The sequence below is a fragment of the Canis lupus genome, chromosome 23, assembly GCF_003254725.2.
Source record: "Canis lupus dingo isolate Sandy chromosome 23, ASM325472v2, whole genome shotgun sequence".
NCBI classification, from domain to species: Eukaryota; Metazoa; Chordata; class Mammalia; order Carnivora; family Canidae; genus Canis; species Canis lupus.
Window position 1 is genome coordinate 45,342,089 of NC_064265.1, and position 18,586 is coordinate 45,360,674.

Here is an 18,586-nt window from a genome sequence, read left to right on the forward strand (position 1 = left end):
AATTTTGTCCATTTGCATCACATTTATAGAATGATTTAGTTAAGAATTCAGTAAATTGGGAACTCAAAGAGGAGAGAAACAGAATGAGAGGAGAGGGAGGTTGTTTCTAGAAAAACTTCGGAGGACTTCATTGTCCCAAGTAATCTGTTTTACCAATGTGGCCAATTTGTTTTTTATCGTTTGTTGAGTTCATGTTTTGAGACTTTCTAGTTGGATGTTTTAAAGGTAATGTCAAATCTTTAGATATAAAATCGATTTTAAGTACCAGATTTTCCCAGAGCAAAACAGGCAACATGCCTGTATTCTTATATTTAATAGTGACATCTGACTTGATTTTTACGTAAATCTATTTAAATGCTTATAATTCTGAGTAGAGAAAATGCATACTTTTAGTTTTTGTTGTGGTAACCATAATAGAACCCATAAAATTGCTAGGGTAACCCAATCTGACTTAATTCAGCCCCGTCCCCCACCAAAGCAAAGGACTTAGTAGTTCATGTAACTGAAAAATCCAGTGTAGAGTTGTCCTCGGGGATTCAAATATGATTATCGGAATTCTCCATCTAAGTTGGTCTCACTTCTCCATGAGCCTTCCTCAAAATGGGAAAAGAGTGCTTGGGGCTGGGGAGGATGGGGGAGTAATGAGAGCATGGATAAAGTCTCAGAAAACTACACTGGTGCAAATTGGGTCACATTCCTATCTTTGAATCTTATTTCTCACTCGATAGCCACTCTAAAAATACTGTGTTCTGTTAACCCTTCCTTTCCTCTAATTAGTGACTTTACTCCCTCCACCCAGTCTCCTTCCTATTTAGGATTATAATTATTTAAGACAACCTTATGGCTTTGTGGTTGGTTATAATCTCAGATTAAGTGCTTAACTATTTGGGAATCAATCTGGAATGGATAGAGTCAGCTTTGGATTGCTTGGCCTGGTTAATACAGGTATCAGAACCTGGCTAGCAGATTCCCAAATTCCCTTGGGCCACTGCCTATGCTCATTTACTTTGTGTACTAGCAACTCTCCCTAGAGAGAGAAAAAAAAAAAAAAAACAATTACTGCTCTTCGTTTATTGTTACTGTTGAGTTGCTAAGAACACATCTGTTTGCAGGTAAGCGTGCTGATGACATTTTCCCCAAAACTTTTTTTGTTAAGTATTAGAAGATCTGGGTTTCATCTCTTAAGAGCCCATGGAATCTAGAGATGAGACACTCTTAAGGTATTAAAATACATGTTTAAACAAAATAGGTTACCTATTAATGTGATTGTCCTAGTAAAATTCTATAATATATAGATATATAGGAATTTGGTGTTGTGAAAAATTTTGAGATCTACTTCAATACTTGAAAGAAGGGGCAAGAGAGGTTAAGTATCTTGCTGTGGTTCTATAGTTTTGTCAAAAACATGTCGTTTTGTTAAAACTACATCCTTGGTGAGGGTTGGGGAAAGAGCAGTTAACAGCAAAGAGGCCTCATTAGAAAAGACCCCAAGTGGGAAGACTTAAAAAACAAAGCAGACTTAAAGATGTAATCTCAGTTTCACTTGACAACTGTTCATTTACTTTTTTTCTTTTTTAAAGATTTATTTATTTATGATAGACCTAGAGAAAGAGAGAGACAGAGACACAGGAGGAGGGAGAAGCAGGCTCCATGCTGGGAGCCTGACGCGGGACTTGATCCCGGGTCTCCAGGATCATGCCTTGGGCCTAAGGCACTAAACCGCTGAGCCACCCAGGGATCCCCTGTTTATTTACTTTTACTTTAGCTAAGATGGACTGGAATTTTCCAAATCAAACTAAAAGCGAGGGAGTGCAGGAGACAATAGGAGAGAAGGCAAGTTTACATGACAAATTCTTACCCTTACACAAGTAAATGCAAGCTCCAGATTGACTCAGCGTGTTTCCTCATCTGGAAGGACCCTTCCCTAAAATTGGATTTGTGAATTGCAGTTTTCTTAACCACTTATCCTCTTCATTGCTTATGTGAAAATTGCAAAGCATATGGGAGAGATTTCTGTGTACATGTCCTAGGCAAGGAAGTTGCCTCATCCATGAGTTTAAAAACACACCTGCTTCTGAGCTGGAATTTTGGTCATATGTTCTTGCTAAGTTCTTGAATTTTTAATTCAATGAAGATTCTTCATCACTAGTGTTTCTCAATGTTTCTTCTGAAGCACAGGCCTGCCTAGGGCTGTGGCTCCATGTGATGCATTGCAAAACAATTTTGTTGACGTATTTAAAATCCATACCAAAAAACTCATTTCACTTCAAATTGGTCATGAAGTATTGGTTTTACATAAAAATTACATTAAAATTTTACATAATTTTTATTACATAAAAATTACATAACAATTTTACATAATTTTTATCACATTGCATAAATTACATAAAAATTTTTATTAATAACTTCCTAAAGCTTCAAGCAAATCCATTCTCAAAAAATTGTGTTTCTCCTGAGACTATAACTTCTGTTCCGTTGCATCTTACTCTCTTTGAGTATGGGGGGAGTGTGCTTGTGTGTACATATCCTAGGAGACAAAGTGATCTACATTATAGATTCTTTTCCTGTAAGCTTATAGGAACTTTCTGTGTAATCTGCAGTAGAACACTATGCTTAAGAATTACTATAGTAACCAAAGGAATGTGTTCCAGGAAACCCAGAAGATGTGTGTGGAAAGATCATATGAGAAGCACAACTAGGAGTTCTAAAATGTTGCATAAAGAGAGTTATAATGCCAAAAAGCTTATTTAAATACTGTACAGAGTAAAGTAATGACAAACATGCTGAAAACATTGGCCCTGAAAGTCTTGAGGAAGGCAAAAATAAGTGCTGCCTATGGATGAGTGAATGGGTTTTGTTAAGGTGGAGGTTCTCATGGGAGTTTTACCCTCTAGAGGATATTGGTGATGAGGTACTTTTGGTTGTCATGACCAAGGCAGGGGTGCGTTGCTCCTGGCAGCTATGAGTAGAGCCTGAGATGCTGCAAAATAGTCTACAATGTCCAAGACAACTCAGCACAACGAATAATCTGGTCTAAAATGTCTATACGGCTGGTGGTGAGAACTCTGGGTTAAGGTTAGGAGAGTTGGAGGGTGCTGGGAAAGCAGAAGAGCAGTCAGGGGACACATGCCTTGGCCTCTTGGAGGCCTTGGATTGGAGCCTCACAACAGCCTCCAGCTGGGACCTGGGAGGGAAGATGCTTTAGCCAGATCTGCCCCCTGGGTTGGGAAAGGGCAGCCCTTCTCTTGGAGCCCAGCCCGAAAGGAATTTGCTATCAGAGGAGGGCCCTAGTGTGCTTTCAGAGCATCTCTTTCGTCTCTTTGAAAGGTTTTTCTCTGTTTATGTTTAAAATTACCTTAACAGAGGAAGCCTTTCATTCCAATAATGAAATAAAGGCTAAATTGAAGGTGACCAATATTTTCGTGGGAAAACGACTGTCAAATGTAATGAGCAACAACAAAGAGAAATGGCTCTTGTTCAATCATTTTCCTTTGAATACGGGAAAATGAGGTGGTAATGGGCCACCTCAGAGGACGGAAGGGGAACAGAAAGAACTGCTTTCTAGAGAAGTTCCTGATTCCTTCGAACGTGTGGGCAAGTGAAGCTGTAATTAGTTAGAAGCAGCTTTGAAATCTATAACTAAAGGGGGGGGGAGAGACGAACTTTGGTGTAGAGTCCCACTGCCCCCCCCCCCGCCCCCGCAGCTTTTTATTAATGAATTGGATGGTAAGATAACATTCCGGACTCCTGGAGTTCAGAAATGTTTCCTAACGAAATATTCCGTATTTTAATCTTCTGGGCTTCTACCTTTCCTTAGGCTCACTGAGGGGGCGGTAGGGGAAACTAGCTTTGGAATCTACACTGAAAGCCAAGCAAATCCACACTTGTAAGTCAACCCTATTCTTGGAAATTCCCTCCTTCAGAATTATATTTCCGTTTATAGTTTTTTAAGAGCTCTTTTTGGAGGGGTTCCTAGGTGTTTGGTAACGTGGAAGGTAACAGTTGTGAAGATGTATAACACAATTTCTGCATTCAAGGAGCTTAACAGCAGAACGGACAACCACACAAAAACATCAAACACGGCAAAACGTGAAATCCTGGAAAAAGAAGCTTCATAAGATGACTATGGGAACAGAAAGGGATGGGGCATTGGATTTAATCCCTTGCAGATAGAACTTTCAATAACTGGGTGTGAGGGGAAAGGCACAGAAGGGAAAGCATTTTAGAGATAAGGCGGCACAGGGTCCTGTGGTAATTCCTGTAGGGGAAAGGGCTGGAGCACGGGTAGGCGGATGGCGAGATGGTGGGAAGTAGGCTGGAAAGATGGGAAAAGATAGGGGAAGAGGATTGAGGACATTGAGAGCTGGGAACTGGACTGCTATGGATGATAGCCACGGAAGGTTTTTGTGCAGATGTGCAGTAAGATGAGCTCTGGGTTTTAAGAAGTGATTCTGTCTGTAGTGCGGGTACGGCGGTGGGAATGGAGGGGAGGCAGCAGGAGGAAAAGAACTATCCAGAGGCTCTAGCAAAAACATTCTGGCATTCTCCTAGTATCTCATTAGACATCTTTGACCTTGGAAATATATACAGTAATTTATTCAATTAAAAAATCACTCAGCTTTTGTGGTCACAGTCCCTTTGTATTCCAGAGTTTTCTTTTACTTTAGGGTTCAGTGTCCTGCTGAGGCTAGACTCCCTCAGAATCCTCCTTAAATCTAAAGTTTCGTGTTTACAATCTAACCTTTAACCCTTGGATATCATTTACATTCCTCTTGGTGTCTATTTTCTGCTCTTTGGCTAAGGAGCTTCCCTTCTTGCTCTGAGAGTATGAAATCCACTGTAATTAAAGTGCCAGTGGTTTAGTGTGATTGTTCTTTCTTGTTTTTCTGAGAAGTCCTCCTTGCCCTTTGTGGCTCAGCCCAGGATATAATCTTGGCTTTAATCTCCAGGGACAGTACATGTCCTGTGAGTACTGATTTCAAGAAGGACACTGAGCCTAAACATTCACTTGGAGTAAATTATTTTTTTTATTAATTCCAAGGAAAATTGATGGAAAGTAAACTGATACCCTCTCGGACTGAATGAGAACTCCCATGTCAGTACAAGTGTGAATAGGACTGGAAGTGTTACTTTGCTGAAATCTGAAATCTTGCTAGAACTGTGCTGGGCTGCCTCATATATATAGGATCCTCACTCCCACCCCAATCAAGAGGGCATAATGTACTTTTTTTTTTTTTTTTTTCCATGGAGAATAGCAAGTGGTAACAAGACATCTTAAGTGTCCCTCATGGTGGGGTTGTAACTCTCCATCTTTTCCTCTTCTCGGTGATTTTTGAAAATCATTTAGTTAAAAGATAATAAAACGTGTTGCAAAGGGACTCATGTTTCTGGCCATGATGGGTTAACTGGGACTGAACTAGCCTTCCTGAATAAACTAGAAGTAGATGAAATATGTGAAGTGACTGTTTTCAGAAATTGGACAGCAGATAGTGCAGGACTTTGATCCCTAAGAGGAATATAACAAGGAACTGCATACAGTGGTCCAGGCTTTCTCTTGGAGGCTGTATTGGCTCGGGCTGCTTTAACAAAATACCATAGACTGGGTGGATTAAACAACTGAAGTTTATGTTTTCATAGTTCTGAAAACCAGAAGTCCAAAACCAGGGTGAGATCAGGGTTGGTTACTAGGGAGGCCTTTCTGGCCTGTGGATGACTGTCTTCTTACTGTGTCCTCAACGTGACTTTTTTTCTGTGCCCACGCGGAGAGAGAAAGAACCCTGGTGTCTCTTCTTATAAGGACCCCAGTCCTACCTATGGGATTAGGGCCCCATTCTTCTGAGCTCATTTAGTTACCTTACTAAAGGGCCCATCTCTAAATACAGTCACATTGAGGGTTAGGGCTTCAACATATTGGAGGGAACACAGTTCAGTCCATAACAGGGACGCTTCCCAGACCAAGGTGCAGAGATCTCAGGCAGAGCGTGTCATTTTACCAAGCAGGGCATGCAGATTGGAGTTCAAGGAGGTGGCTAGAATTTTAGGGTAGAAACCACAGAGATCAGAGCTATGTGAAGAAAGACCCCCAGAAGTCTCTGTAGGAGCTCCCTTGAGTGTTGCTGAAACCCCAGAAGGTTGCAAAAAGAACAGGGAGTTGTAGGCTGAACAATTACTAGAGCTCAAAAGGACTGGGAAACATTCATGTTTTGAGCTGCCAAAATGGACTTAATAGGGCATTCAGTCAAGACCCCAGAAGGGTCACACCTTGGCAAGAGGGCCAAACTAGCCCAGAGTAAAGACTGCCCTCAGCTCGCACCTATGAGCTTAATAAACCTTAAAAGGCTTAACATTAACCTAACTGCCTCACAAAACACTCTTAACCCCCAGTAAAGAAACAACAAAATTTAACACTCCCCAATATAGAGCTTGCAATGTTGATTTAGTAAGAAATTACTGCACGAGAAAAGAAGCAGGAAAAATGTGGGTCATAGCCAGTTGAAAAACCAATAAATAGTAACCACTCAGAAAGGACTAAAATGATGGAATTAGCAAAGATTTTAATAGTCTTTATACATATGTTCAAATATTTAAAAACGAATACAATAATGAGAGAAGTTGAAGGTCTAAAAAAAAAACAAATGGAATTTCTAGTAGTGAGACAATGCAATATCTTGCATGAGTAATTCACTGGAGGAGCTTAAAAGAAGATTAAACACTGATGGAAAGATTGGTGAACTTGAAAACATGGCAAAAGGAACTAAACTGAAGGAAGAGACCAAAGAGTGAAAAAATTAACAGCATCAGTGACCTGTGGGACAATATTATGAGACCTAATTTTTGAGTAACTAGGATCTCAGGTAGGGGGAAGAAAAAAATTGAATAGTGGTGAAAAATGTTCCTCCCAAAATTTTAAGTTTTATCGAAATATAATTCAACCTGCCATACAATTCACTCATTTAAACTATACGATTTGGGACACCTGGGTAGCTCAGCGGTTGGGCGCCTGCCTTCGGCTCAGGTTGTGGGCTCAGGTCATGATCCTGGGGTCCAGGATCAAGTTCTGCATCAGGTTCCCTGCAGGGAGCCTGCTTCTCCCTCTGCCTGTGTCTCTGCCTCTCTATCTCAGTCTGTGTCTCTCATGAATAAATAAATAAATCTTTAAAACAAATAAATATATGATTTGTGGTGTATTTACAGGCTTGTGCAACTATCAACTTCAACCTAATTTTGGATCATTTTTTGCCCTCCCTAAAACAAACCCCTGCAATCACAGTCAGTTTTAGAGTATTTTCATTCCTCAACCAAAAAGCCTATGCAAGTTGGCCATCTTCTGCCTTTTCTAGCATCTTCTAGCCCGAGGCAACCACTAATCCGTGTTCTGTCTCTATAGATATGCTAATCTTGGACAATTCATATAAATGAAGTCCTATAATATGTGGTCTTGTGGGACTAGTTTCATTTAGCCTAATATTTTCAAGGTTCATCCATGTTTTAGCATGTGGTCAGTACTTCATTTCTTTGTATTGCTGAATAATATCCCCTTGTATGGATATACCACATTCTGTTGCATCAGTTGACGGACATTTGGGTGCTTCTTTAGGAGTGGAGTTACCAGGCCATTTGGAAGCTTTAGGTTTAGTATTTCGAGGAACTGCCACACTGTTTTCCAAAGACGCTGTACTATTTTACATTCCCAGCGTCATTGTGTGAGTATTCCAATTTCTCTACCTCCTTGCCAACCCTTGTTCTCTCATCTCATTTTCTTATTATAGCCATCCTTGTGGTTATGATGTATTTCATTGTGGGCTTTATTTGCGGTTTTTTTTTTTTTTCTTTCTTTCTTGAGAGTAAATGATATGGGTCTTTTCAGGTAGTTCTTGGCCTTTTGTATATCTTCCTTGGAGAAATGTCTATTCAGGCCTTTTGCCCATTTTTAATTGGGTTATTTGTCTTATTTATGAGTTGTAAGAGTTCTTTATATATTCTACACACTAGATTTTTGTTACATATATGATTTGCAGATATTTTCTCCCATTCTGCAGGTTGTCTTTTTACTTTCCTGTGTCTTTTGAAGCATACAAATTTTAATATTGATGAGTTGGTGTCACTTTTTCTTTTGGTATCATATCTGAAAAACCATTGCCTAATTCAAGGTCATTGAGATTTATGCTTATGTTTTCTTTTAATGGTTTTATAGTTTTAGTTCTTACAGTTAGGTCTCTGATTCATTTTGCATTAATTTTTATATATGGTAGGAGGAGGGGGGCTCAATTTTGTCTTTTGCATGTGAGTATCCAGTCATCCAAGACCATTTGTTGAAAAGACTATTGTTTCCTTGTTGAATTGTGCTGTCACCTTCTCAAAAATCAATTGAGTATAGATGTGAGGATTTATATATGGATTCTCAATTCTATTCCATTGATCCATATGTCTAGCCTTATGCCAGGATGACACTATCTTGATCACTGTAGTTTTGTAGTAAGTTTTTTTTTTTTTTAAGATTTACTTATTTACTTATTTATGCAAGAGCGAGGGGAGGGGTAGAGGGAGAAAGAATCTCCAGCAGACTCCCTGCTGAGCATGGAGCCTGTTGCAGGGCTCTTAGGGGGGGCTTGATCTCTCCACTCTGAGATCATGACCGGAGCAGAAATCAAGAGTTGGACACTTAACTGACTGAGCCACCCAAGTGCCCCTGTAGTAAGTTTTAAAATAGGGATGTATGAATCTTCCAACTTTATTCTGCCTTTTTAAAATTGTTTGGGATATTCTGGGTCCCTGGCATTTCCACATGAATTTTAGGATCAGTGTGCCAATTTCTGCAAAAAACCCAGGATTTGGGTAGAAATTATCTCAATCCAGGGTGCCTGGGTGGCTCAGTGGTTGAGCATCTGCCTTGGGCTCAGGTTGTAATCCTAGGGTCCTGGGATTGAGTCCCAAGTCGGACTCCTTGTGTGGAGCCTGCTTCTCCCTCTGCCTATGTCTCTGCCTCTCTCTCTGTGTCTCTCATGAATAAATAAATAGAATCTTTTTTAAAAAAAGGAAATTATATTAATCTGTGTATCAATTTGGTGAGTATTGCTGTCCTAACAATATTAAGTCTTCTGATCCCTGAACATGGGTGACATTCCATTTACTTAGGTCTTTAATTTCTTTAAACAATGTTTTGTAAATTTTGGTGTATGAGTCTTGGCTTCTTTTCTTAAAATTGTAACTAGATATTTTATTTTTTGGTGATATCATAAATGGAACTGTTTCCTTAATTTCATTTCAGAATGTTCATTGCTAGCGTGTAGAGAAATACAACTTATTTTTATACATTAATCCTATGTTCTGTAACTTTGCTGAACTTGTTTATTCATCCTAATATTTGTGTGTATGTGCGGACTACTTTGGGTTTTCTATATGTAAGATCACCCCATCTGCAAACAGAGATAGTTTTACTTTTTTCTTTTTTGATCTGGATGCTTTTTCTTTTTCTTGCCCTGACCAGAACCTCTCATACAATGATAATCAGATCAGAGCAGATATCCTTACCTGTTCTGATCTTGGTGGAAAGCACCCAGTTTTTCACCTTTAAGCCTGATGCTAGATTTGAAGTTTCCAGAAGATGTCCTCTGTAAGGGTGAGGAAGTTCTCTGCTTTTTCTGCATTTATTGAAATGATCATATTTTCTCCCCTTTACTCTGTATTATTGTCTGTTATACTAATTTTCAGATATTAAGCCAGCCCTACATTTCTGGAACAAATTTCACTTGGTCATGGTGTATAATCTTTTCTATATGCTGTAGCATTTATTGAGAATGTTTACATATCTGTTCACAAGCAATATAGATCTTTAGTTGCTGTTCTTATGCTAGTTTTGTCTGATTTGTTATCGGGTTAATACTGGCCTCATAAAATGGTTTAGGATGTGTCTATTCCTCATCTATTTTCTGGAACAACTTGTGAAGAATTCATAATAATTCTTCTCTGAATGTTTGGCACAAGTCACCAGTGACACTATCTTTTCCTTGGGGTGGAGTTTTTCTTTGTGGAAATTTAAAAATTACCAGTTTTATCTCTTTACTTATTACAGACCAAGTCACATTTTCCATTTCATTTTATGTCTGTTTCAGTATTTTGTGTATTCCTGGCAATTTCTCCATTTCATTTAAATTATCTGATGTGTCAACATACATCTATTCCTCATTTTCCCTTATAATCCTTTTTATTTACATAAGTTTGGTAAACATCCTCTTTTATTCCTGTTTGAAGTGATTTGAGTCTTCTCTCTTTGGCTGTTCTAGCTAAAATTTTGTCAATTTTGTTCATCTTTTCAAAGAACCAAATTTTGGCTTCATTGATTTTTTTTTTTCTATTGCTTTTCTACCTTCTGGAAACCAGGAAAAAGGGGAAAAATCTTTAAAGCAGCCAGTGAAACACAAGATACATTGCTTATAGAGGCAGACGAAGCCCTGCAATACAGCAGATGATGGAATAGCACTACACTTGAAATGGATGCATTGATTCTTTAAAAACAGTTGATGAAACAAACAAACAAAAACACACACACATTTCCTTTGAGTCTGAAGTTGTCAGCTTGATCTCTGCATAAGGCAGTATGTTTTACCAAAAAGAACCCTTCACTGCCCCTGAGTGCCCAGACGACCACTGTGTTCCAGAGTTCTTCAGAGCAGAGGTGGTGATTTTTCTTTCCAGCAAAAAGGAAAAGAACGCAAGTAATAGGCCCACTGCCACTGGGCTAGTCCCAGTGTAGGCAGGAGTTTGTGCTGATCCTGATGCTTTTAGGGAAATGTGTTTTCTCCCTGATTTTAGCCCTAATCTAGTCTTTATCAACCTTGGCTGCTCTGTAGAATCAGCTGGGAAGCTTTAAAAAAGTACCGAGGCCCATCTACATGCCAGACCAATTTAAATTTAGAGTCTAGTGGTGGAACCAGGCCATCTGATTTTGTGCGTATGTGTGTGTCTCTAAAAAAATGCACATATATTAATATAAAATATATGTACATATATGTTGTATGAGGTGGTTTTTGGTTTTTTTGTTGTTGTTGTTTTTACTTATTATGTGAAACTTTTAAAATATATACCAAAGTGGGAAGAACAATGATCTTCAAACTGGTGGTATGTTAAAGAAGAGCTAGTTCATATATTTTTTTAATGGATAGAGGTGGGTGTCCTATTACATTAAGGTGGGTGGCATTTAGATTCCACTGAATTCATTTTAGAAAGCGATGTTTTATTTCAAAATATCAAGATTCACAGTGCCTTAGAAATAACATTCTTCACAACCACTTAAACTTATTATGAATCCTTATAGATTCAAATGAAAAATATGCAAGAGAGAGCATACATTAAAAACCTTTTTTAAGGGCATGAGAAGGGGAAAGTTTGAACGTTACTGGTCTGGGCCTTGTCTTTGTAGTTCAGTGAAGCAGAAACAGATCCATACTCTACAACTTTATCTGTTTTAGGATTGATAAACAATAAGCAAGGCAGCAACTTAAATGAGCACTTTTACAGAATTGTGGGGTATGTGTGATCTAGCACTTTCTATCTGCGATCTGTGGGTAACAGAGAAGCCAATGTGTTTATATGGTACAAAGTTACTTTCACTATTGTTAATACTTACTGGTACACGTTTTTTTTTTTGTTTGTTTTTTGTTTTTTTAAAGATTTTATTTATTCATGACAGACAGAGAGAGAAAATGAGAGGCAGAGGCACAGGCAGAGGGAGAAGCAGGCCCCGTGCAGGAAGCCCGATGTGGGACTCGATCCCGGGACTCCAGGATCGGGCCCCGGGCCAAAGGCGGCACCAAACCATTGGGCCACCAGGGCTGCCCTTAATATAACTTTTTAAAATAGTAATAATCATTCTCTTCTGAAATTAGCTTTCATTCCTATTAGTACTTTTAAATTACCTAACCTAAGTCTGTGATCTATTTCTAATTCTTTTGGTCCTCGGGAGAGAGGTGAGGTCATTTCCTGGCATGGGAAGGACTGTGTGAATGGGCTGCTGGGATCCACGCACAGGCTTTGCTGCGTCTCTGTCTCTGCCTTCACTGAGCACAGCTTGCTGCAGGCGGGACACCCTACCTGTAAGTCACTACCTCTGTGTGAAGTCAATTTTATCTTTTTCAGTTTCAGCTGAGAAAACTGAGGCTCTCGGAGGTTAAGTAACTAGACCAACGGCACAGAGCTAGTTGGTGGGGAGGTGGGACTCGCCCCTGGATTGTCTAACTGATGATTTCCACTTTAGCACGTGGTTCTCGGGGCTCTGGCTCTGGGCAAAGAGCTTCCAGGCGAGGAACCAGAAGGAAGAACATTGGATCAGGGCTGAAGACCAGGGCTCACCTTCTATTTCCAGGACCTGGTTAGCTGTGAAACCTAAGTAAGTCACTTAACCATCTTCCAGTCTGTCTGGTTGTTGGGAATTTGCAGGCTTGTGTGAGATTTAAACTGGAATCAATTTATGAGTATGACAGGATTCGTTTATCCGGTTTTCTAGCTCTTATTTTGTAGAATTATTCAAAAACCATCAAATTACCTATTGACCACAGAGGAGTTCATGAAACATCACTTGATTTTATGGAATTAGGAATGAGATTCCCCCTGCCCCATCTCTTTTGAATGCTACGGTGAATAGATTTCAAAGTTTGGAAGTATGGAAGTGTGTAGTATCCCTGCCTATTTTGGCAATGGGGAAAGGAGTCAGTGTGGACACGGGAAAATGTGCACATCTTTTTAGATAGAAAGATATTCCCTGTGTACATTCCAGATAATCGATGAATTGAATGACCCCGAATAGAAAATGTCTAAATTGTTCATGTTAAGCTCTGAATCTGGTCTCTATCTCTGGTGAATTATGTAGAGTTAAAAAACAAGAATATCATTTGTATTAAAGGAATTTCACTTATTCCTTGAATGAGGAGAGAAGAAATTTCTAAGTTCTGGCTTACATGGTCTGATTCCCTGCTCTAATTTCAAGAATCCAGTTAAAACTTTTGCTGATTCAAAGAACTGTTGCTTCTCCTAAAAAATTGCTTCAAATGTCTTCTATGTTTGTTCACTTATTTCTGGCTAGCCTTTTAAAAAAGAAAAAAGACTAATTTTGGATATTAACTATATATAAAGAGTAATTAATGAAAGCCCATGAACTTAACACTTTGCTAGAGAGATAATCAACGGTCCTGCATAGCTCTCCCCATCACATATGCCTCCAGTGGTGAGCACCAGCCTGAAACCTGACATGTATCATTCCTATGCCTGTCTTTCTTTCTTTCTTTCTTTTCTTTCTTTCTTTCTCTCTTTCTTCTTTCTTCTTTTCCTTCCTTTCTTCTTCTTCTTCTTCTTCTTCTTCTTCTTCTTCTTCTTCTTCTTCTTCTTCTTCTTCTTTCTTCTTCTTCCTTCCTTCCTTTCTTTCTTCTTTCTTTTTCTTTCCTCTTTTTTGATTTTATTTATTTATTCATGAGAGACACAGAGGGAGAGGGAGAGACACAGGCAGAGGGAGAAGCAGGCTCCCCGCAGGGAGTCCACTGTGGGACTTGATCCCAGAACCCTGGGACCACGCCCTGACCTGAGCCACCCACACCTTTATTTATGCTTTTTCTACATAGATGTGTCTAGCTAAATAATAGGTGGGATGGTTTTGCATGTTTTAAGACTTCATATAAATAGAATAATATTAAAGATATTCCTCTTCCCTCTTTTTTTTTTCCTTCAAAGTGAGACTGTTTTGGAGGGTTGTTTATATTGATTCAGATAGTTCTAGTTCATTCATTTTCACTGTTGTATGAAATTCCACTGTGTGGAATTCCACGTCTTAGTTTGGATTGCTGAAACAAAACACCACAGACTTGGGAGCTTATAAACAACATGAATGTATTTCTCAAAGTTCTGGAAGCCCAAAGTCTGTGATCAGGGTGTAGGGTATGTTTGGGTTCTGGTGAAAACCTTCCTCTTGGCTACAGATTGATTTCTCCTTTTATCCTTACATGGAGAAAAGAGCATGAGTTGACTCTGGGTTCTTCTTATCAGGGTACTATTCCCATTCTAAAGGGCTCTGTCTTTATGACCTAATAATCTCCTAAAGACCCCACCTCCAGATACCACCACTTTGGGGATTAGATTTCAACCTGTGCGTTTTGGAGGAACACAAACAGTCCATAATATCCCACGATTTACCTGTTCTTCTGTCGATGGAAAATTTGTTTTGCTATTACAAACAATGCTGCAGTGCCCAAGCTTGTTTTTGTCTCTTTTGTAAATGTGTTTTTCTCTGGGATGTATCTGTGTAGGGTTGAAACTTCCATGTATTGGGTGTACACATCCTCATCTTTCCTAGAGAGTGTAGATCGCTGTCCAAAGTGATGCTGACAATTTACATTTTCTCCAAAGGTATTTGAGCATTCCCATAGCTTTTCATCCTTGCTCTCTCAGCTGTCATTACTGGATGGAACAGAGAAGAAGTGCGCGGTGACTCGCACAGAAGAGGTGCGAGTGGTTGGATCAACTCCGCAGACTGGAAATTGAAGCCCTTTAAGGAAAAGGACAAATGTCTGTGGAATAAAATCCAAATTCCTTACCATGACACACACAGCACTGCCTTACCTGGCTTCCTCTTACCTGGCCAGCTTCTCCAGCCTCACCTCACTTAGGGTGGCCTTCCTTCTATTACTAGAACATGCAAACTCATTCCCACCCCAGAACTGGATGTTGTCTCTGCCTAGAACACTCTCCTCCCAGCTCATTGCATTACTGGTTTCTTCTTGACCATTGTATAGCAGCCCCATCGGAGAGACCTTCTCTGACTACAAAATATCAACTAGTCTTGCTATTTATCTTCCTGCTTACCCCATAGCTCTCATTTACATTACTGGGTGTTTGTTTTTTTTTTTTTCATTGTGTTAATTGCAATTTGAAATGATTTACTTTGTTTCGCTCACTGGAATGTAAATCCTATGAGGGTCACATACAACGCCTGACATGTGCCAATTTTTTATTGAGTGAGCGAATGTACACCTCGATGCCTTCTCCACTTGGTAACTTGTTACCCCTTCCTATCGCTTCTCCCACATTTACTGTCCCAGCATTCTGCTGACCAGTAATGTAGAGATGAGGATGAATGTAAAAGAGCTTGATAGAATCCTATACAGACACCCTGTCCAGTGCTACCTATTTCCCTCTGAAATGTCCCAAGATCTCACCCATTGACTCTACCCACAGTTGAACCATTCTCTTTGGACTGAAGTCAGGCCATTCCCCTCTACCCACAATGCCCAGAACAGATGACTCCCACTCTTCTCTCTCCATCTTTCTGGAGGTTATTGTGGCTTCCATAAATGTTTGGTAAAGGACGAGGTTTCCCTGACTCATCTCTGCCCCTTTCTTACTAACTGGTGGTGTGGAAGACTCCTCAAGGTGCTGAGTGTATATTCATTTACTCATTGTCTGGGCAGCGGGCAGCGGTGACTTTGTGGGCACCATTGAGTCACCTGTGATTCCTGCATCCAGCTGATTTTACTAAAGGATTACTTGTTGCTTCTGGGAGACAATACCATGATTATTCTGAGATGGATCAGTTGATTTGCTCACCTTTGTGCCCTCCACCCCTCATGACACCTAGCTCCTGGGCTGGGACAGGTGGTCTCTTTTGGGTACTTCCTGTCCTACTTCTAATCACTGCACTCACCTATTGTTTTGTCATGGTCTCTTTCTCCCTGAGGAGAGGGAACTATGATTGTAAGCTTTGTATCACCAGTGCTTGGCACAAAGTAGTCATTTAATAAATGTGTATTAAGCAGATGGGGTGAATTCTAGACCTGGAATAAAAATCTGGCTTATTAATACATTTGATTTATGCAGAGAGTATCAGCTGTGTCTGACAGAAATTTGTAAGCGGTAGCAACTCAGCTCCAGAGAAAACCAGGTTCTCAAAAAAAAAAAAACAAAAAAAAACAAAAAAACAGGTTCTCCACAAACAGTTGAGGTAAGAACTAGACTTTGCATGGGGCACTGTTAATCTGACCTCCAACCACAACATGAAGCATGGCTGGAGGTAACGCACCCGGAACTCCACTTCATGCCCGTGTCTGTCCCTGGTAGAGATTTCAGTTTGTTCATTCATTCAACATATGTCAGGTGTTTATATGTTTTCACATGAACAAGGGAGCAAGAGGCTGATTATTGTCCCATTGTGTTGTCACTTTGCTTAATAATTTCACACAGAGGGAGTGTCTGGGATATTCAGAAAATGACTCAATGGAGAGTATCATCTCTGAAAGAATCTGGGTGGATGTTACACTATCATTTTCATTTCCCAGTGCTAGCCCTGTAGAGCAGTAGTAGACAGTGGGTGCGAATAGCAGCGTTGTTTCACACCTGGGCTCCTCGGTGCATTGTCTACCGCTGGGCCACCACGAGGCATAACAGAGAAACTCCAGTGGTTCTCTTGCTGGCTGTGGACACACACATAGTCTTTTTATCACCTGCTTTTGATTCACCAGTTTGGCTCCAATCAGGGTATTCCTAATTCCTGGATCTCACTCTGTGTCATAGGGGAAAAACTGATAAGACACTCCCCATCGCTTCTCAGCCTTTTAGCTAAGATCAAGTGTAATACCTGAAAGACATTCCCTCCAAGGAAATGTGTAACTTGAGGAGAGTTATCTTTTCATTATAGATGTTCTTGTTCCAAGTTTAGCAAGAAAGCGGGGGGGGGGGGGGTGTTTTTGAAACAATATAACTCATTTCATATTGCCTCAATCATATTTACATGCTTTAAAATTATTTTATTCTTCTCTATTGAGTATATTCCTAAAAGATTCCTTGCATTGTTTCTGGAATAAGGTAGAGCCCAAAATATATACATATGTAATATTTGTTGTCTCATAGGAAAATGAAACAATAGAATGATCATAATAAATTACTTAGTTTGAAGTAAAAAAAATGTTTTTTTCCTTAAGATTTTATTATTTGAGAGAGAGAGAGAGAAAGAGAGAGAGAGCTTGAGCAGCAGAGGGAGAGGGAGAAGCAAACTCCCCACTGAGCAGGGAGCTTGATGTGGGGTTCCATCCCAGGACCCAGAGATCATGACCTGAGCTGAAGGCAGACCCTTAACCAACTGAGCCACCCAGGCACCCCTGAGGTAAAAAACATTTTTAAGTCATCCTTTGTGTATTATCTAACATAGCTGGGGAAAAGCACAGTGCATTTCTGTGTTTTTAAAAAAATTATTATTAAAGTATAGCATTTGCCTCCGAATATGTGATTGGCATCCCAAATGTTATCAATTTTATTTAGTACCTCCGTTAAACCTTAGACTCTAAACGATTTTGCTTTACTTATTCATTCTTTTTTTATAAACTGGTAGTAAATTTACCAGCAAAAATGGAACACTAACAGTTCCAGAAGGTATTTATTTCTTTACTGAGAAATAATGGGCATTTATTTGGCTTATTTGGTAACTTTCTACTTAATAGAGCTTAATTTTCTATGAGTCTCTTTAGGAAGTAGAAATTTAGTTTTCTTCCTAGTTTTCAAAATTCGTGTTGGCAATGACTTATTTCCCTGCTTGGAAAAAAATTCTTTTTCAAAAACATATCCATACACAAATACAGATAAGAGACTAGAAAGAAACAGAGCACAATTAAAGATGGCTAGCTCCCTGGTGGTGGGGGTTATGAGTACTTTTAAAATCTTTATATTTTATACTTTTCTGTAATCTCCTACATTTTCCGCAATGAGTTAGTATTACTTTTGTTAGCAGCAAAGGCCACCAATGAAATGTAGTTTAAAATATTTGGCTCATACACCTTAAAATGTTTGCATAGGCTAATACACTGGATGTGTTTTTGACATCTTGATACCAGCAGGGCTTTGCTGCCAACACTATCTAGAGCAAAGAGTTATACTCTCTTTACTTACCAGTTATATTAAAGTGCATATATGTATGCACTTAATTTTTTTTTGAAGAACTTGTTATTGTGGGGGGAAAAAACAACAATGCATGAATTAACAGAGTGGATTATTCAGAACTGAGATTACCTAAAACAGACATATGGAAAAGCAGACATTAATATATAAAATCTATGGCACACCCGAATCCGCTTTTCATCTATATAGATTTTCAAAATAAGACATACCCTTATTGTCACTTTTAACAAGCCAAACTGTTAAGTAAATAAAACTGCCTTGAAATATGACCCTAATAGATTAATAGATATAGATATATTTTTTCACTTGGAAACATTTTTACTTTTAATACATTTTTAAAGAGGCAACATCAATTTCTATATTACATGTAATCATAATTTTTAAAGTAAAGATGGTTTTAAAAGGTGAAAGATTTATCTGATTATCTAATCCCCTCTGCTGTTTTCCTGCTAGAACTCTGATAATGGACACTTGTGCTGACTTGCTCATTGGCCTCAGTGGGGTGAGCTAAATGCAAAGAGTCCCAGAAGTGAGTTGTTTAGTTTTCTGACTGCGAGTGTATTAAGAAAGCATATTTCTTGATATTTCCTTGGTCATTACACTTTTCTCTAAATCCCTCACACCCCCTCCCAAAATAACAAAACACATGAAGGCCCCA